Source organism: Amphimedon queenslandica, unplaced genomic scaffold, assembly GCF_000090795.2.
Source record: "Amphimedon queenslandica unplaced genomic scaffold, v1.1 AMPQUscaffold_13389, whole genome shotgun sequence".
In the NCBI taxonomy this organism is placed as follows: domain Eukaryota; kingdom Metazoa; phylum Porifera; class Demospongiae; order Haplosclerida; family Niphatidae; genus Amphimedon; species Amphimedon queenslandica.
In genome coordinates, this window is record NW_003546375.1 from 29,910 (window position 1) to 33,945 (window position 4,036).

General features: G+C 33.7%; 2 long non-coding RNA genes across 2 annotated transcripts; both read right to left on the reverse strand.

The window, feature by feature from the left end:
• Window positions 1-833: 833 nt before the first annotated feature.
• LOC109582338 (uncharacterized) lies at window positions 834-1,476 on the reverse strand. Its single transcript, XR_002185042.1, has 3 exons — window positions 1,408-1,476; window positions 1,135-1,359; window positions 834-1,074 (listed from the first exon to the last, which is right to left on the reverse strand). It is a non-coding gene; the product is annotated as an uncharacterized LOC109582338 (long non-coding RNA).
• Window positions 1,477-3,080: 1,604 nt separating this feature from the next.
• LOC109582332 (uncharacterized) lies at window positions 3,081-4,030 on the reverse strand. Its single transcript, XR_002185036.1, has 4 exons — window positions 3,889-4,030; window positions 3,646-3,829; window positions 3,243-3,591; window positions 3,081-3,196 (listed from the first exon to the last, which is right to left on the reverse strand). It is a non-coding gene; the product is annotated as an uncharacterized LOC109582332 (long non-coding RNA).
• Window positions 4,031-4,036: the final 6 nt, after the last annotated feature.

Sequence of the window (4,036 nt, forward strand, 5' to 3'; positions counted from 1 at the left end):
AAAACAGAGAAGAAGACGCCATCTTGCGAACACACACACACACTGACAGGACGATCGCAGTACCCTCGCCTATACGCCTACGGCGTGGGCGAGGGCAATGACAACCCAACTGCTTAGTACCCGCCTACGCGAGTCCAATGATTAAATTTTAAGAAGAGATGCATGTGTTATTATAACTGATAATTTTAATGTACAGCTTAACTATAACTATTTTCCTATAGGCACTTATTGTATTATAATAAATTATTATTTTCTGATTATTATTGATGTACTTACCGTATAGCGCAAAATTTTAGAGGGCTGTATATTTTGCAAATTTGCCTAAAAATCTATTTTGTGGACTTAATTTTCGTGAATTAATGCTATCTGCCATCTTGTACCATAATAATTTGATTTTCACGGAATCTTGAAAAAATCATGAAATCCATGAGTTTTATAGCCCTCAAGAATTTTGGACTATACGATATTTTCATTTTTTATGTAAGGTTATGAAATGTATGCATTGTTGATTAAGATTCCTTTCTAGTGTTATGTAATGTTATGTAATAAGAGGAATCAGTAGCAACTTATGTTGCAGAGTTACGAGTAATTGGGGAACACTGTGACTTTGGTGATTCCCTAGATGCTATCATCAGGGACATATTGGTCTGTGGGATAAGCAATTCCTGTATTCAAAGGAGGTTGCTGAAGGAAATAGATCTCAGCTATGAGAGGGCATTCCAGCTTGCACATGCAGGCAATGGAATTGGCTGCTCAATTAAGACATTACTAGTTTAAGTGGTAAACCACAGCAAGTTCCTGTGGTTGAAATTATCAAAACACCATACCCACTATATACATACACACACAAACACATATACCTGACTGAATTGTATTCACACTGACCTGATACTTTCTTGTGATCTTTGACTTGCTGTACTTCTAATTTTTGTTGAAGTTCTTCAATCTTTATTTGCAGTTCGTCTTTCTCTCTTAGAGCAACTTGTTTCTGTTTTATGAAACTGGAGGATGTTTGTTTCTCTTCCTTTAACTTCTTTTGAAGTTCCTCCAGTTGTTTATGAGTAAGTTCATTGTCTAAAATATAAGAATGATATAGCAGTATTGATCAATAATAATTATTAATAACACTATAACCTGATATAAATTCTTCATATTGTTCTGTCTTGTGTTTCGAGTCTCCAGTAACTTCCTCCTGTTGTTCAGTAAGTGTTGCTATTCTCTCTTCATATTTCTTTATAACTTGTTCATGAAATTCTTTCTCTTTTTCATGGAGTTCCTTTTCTTCCTCCAGTTGCTTTTGAATACTTTCAACTTTCTCTTGTAGCAACGTAACTGTATCCTCATCCTTTTCTGTTGTTCCTATACTCAATAGTTACATTATGTATCATATTAATAATATTGATGTACTTGCTGGTACTTCAGTTGTTAGTGTGGTATCTTTACTTTGTACAGCAGGACTTACATAAGTATCAGTGGACGATTCTCGTTTATTATCTTCCCACATGTTACCATCACCTCTAATGACATTTAATCTGACACGATGTGATAATAAAGCTGATGACAGTCTCTGTATGTCTTTAAGTAGTGAATAGTCAATATCTTTATTAATGACAATCGTAACAGACTCAAGTACTGATAAAGTTTTTAAAAGCTCTTCTTCCAAAAATTGACGAAGTTTCATTTTTAATTTCTTAACAGCTTCTTTATATTCCTCAATAACTGGCTTAGCCTCCTTCATATTGAACTCATCATCAAGAAGCTCAAGCGTACTAATGTCACCAAGTGAACTTTTATCACGTATTAATTGTAGAATGTCATTCATATCTTTACACTGAGCTAACTGAAGCCATAATGAGCTGTAGTATTCACCCAGTACACGTTTCATATCGTCAAGAGATAGAGACTGAGGGTTCCTTATTATAATTGATTCTAATATAAAGAATATTTCCCAAAACTTCATTCGCATCAACCTAAATTCTGTAGTGACACTCTTAGAGAGATAAATCTTAAGTCCTTCAATAAAGTAATTAATGAGTTGTAAATAATTAATTCTTACGATTCTCAGTTTTAATAATATCACCACTCCCATAAGCCTCTCCTATACAAGAATCATTAGTTACTGGTGTATGTTACAATACATATACTTACCATAGTTTCTCATAATAGCTCTTCCTATCTCAGCAGTGGCTGTGTATTTACATAAAATATCAGCAAATGCCTCAAGTTTTCTAAAATTAGCACAAACAGCTTCCTTTATTTCACCCAGTAGTGATTCTTTTTGCATATAACGTGGAACAATCATCTTTTGTATCAGGCCTGCTTCATACAAATATATAACCAGCTGAGGTAATGTAGTCAGTAGAGATGGGTTTGAGGAATAAGGAACAAGAATTCTACAAGCAGGATGAACTAAACAATAAAAAAATAAATGATACACTCATTTTTAATTAAACTCACTCTCCATATCTATTCTATCAGCTACTCCATTCTCCTTAATGTTGATACTAATGAATAGAAAGTAGGACCACCTTTAGTCCACTGTACTACATGATCATCAGCTTTCTCTAACCATTTAGTAAGACAGTCAAGCAGACAACCCTCAGTATCTCCTTTATTGTTGAATGCAATAGCATCCAGTGTAGCAGGAGATAGACCAAGAGTATAGTAATTGATGACTCCAAAACGAGCTCCAAAATATGAAATAGGCCTAGGTCTGGGTTTTCTGAGTAATAGAAGTACCTCAGTCAGATCACTAACTATTAAATAATTTCATTTAATAAAAGAAATAAACAATTAAATATACTTGTCAGTTGATTTGGAGAGTCTACTGGTACAGAAGAAGAGAAAGGAGAAGGAAACTTAAAAGCCATTATTCAGAAGGTTGGGCCATGGGGCTGACAATGATTACGTGATCTAAACTACAACCCACCCACTCGTAGTACGCCAGCCCAGCAATAAAAATCCCAATGCCACCCATTGCAGTGCATCTATGCCCAGTATGAGTATCTGTTACATGTCATGATGTCCATAGTATATGTATCATAGTTTTGAGGCATCTTTCTAAACTCTTTTGTTAAGTTAAGTTAAATACAAACACAAAACTACACACACATCACATAAGGTAAAAAAGTGCATAAAAACATTAAGTATTTATAATGTCATTGCTCCTGTAATAATTATCTTGTTCATCTACTTACTAATGTATGGGATAAGGTAAATTATTGTGATGATTGATAACTTACATGAAGCAGCAATCCTGTCAGCTAATGTAGAAAGAACAACAAGATCCTGTTCCCTCAGTATAGACAAGAATGTACTAATGTGATCAGGACAAAGTTCAATTAATAATGTAATATTTCCAATGAAAAGTTCTACTCTTTTTGATAAAGACTGGTTATTCATTCCATCAAATAACTCATCATACTGAGAAGAATCAATAATTTGTACCTCCTTACAACCATTAGCTATGTCACGAAACTTTGCTTCTGAAGTTGAAAGGAAACGTTTCAGATCATTAAGATGCTTCTTGATGTCATTATGTGAACCAGGAATAGGAACATCAGTCTTTAGTACCAACAAAATTACCTGCATCTACACGAATACATTATATCAATTATTATTGACACCATACCAAAAAATACATACTTAATAAATTTCTCAGTGACCTGTTAATTTTAATCTTCCTTCGTTTTTGTACTCCTTTCAATGGTACAGAATAACTCAAGTTAGGTACAGTATGGAGACTATTCTCAGCATATATTGATACCAGGCAAGATGGAGGAATTGTAGTACTAATGTCACCAAAACCAAGTATTTCGTGCTCTTCAATCTACATGTATATAATAAAATTAAACTATTATTGTTTTGTACTTTAGATGAAATAATTACTTGACATGGGTCCAAATGTGGTTTTATTCTCCATCCAGTTGTTGGTTCTGTTTGTTGCTCATCATTAAATATTAATTCAATACATCCTTTTGGTGACTGAAGTTTAAAAGTGATGTTTTGATCAAACTCTGCTTGAGAATATTCCTTT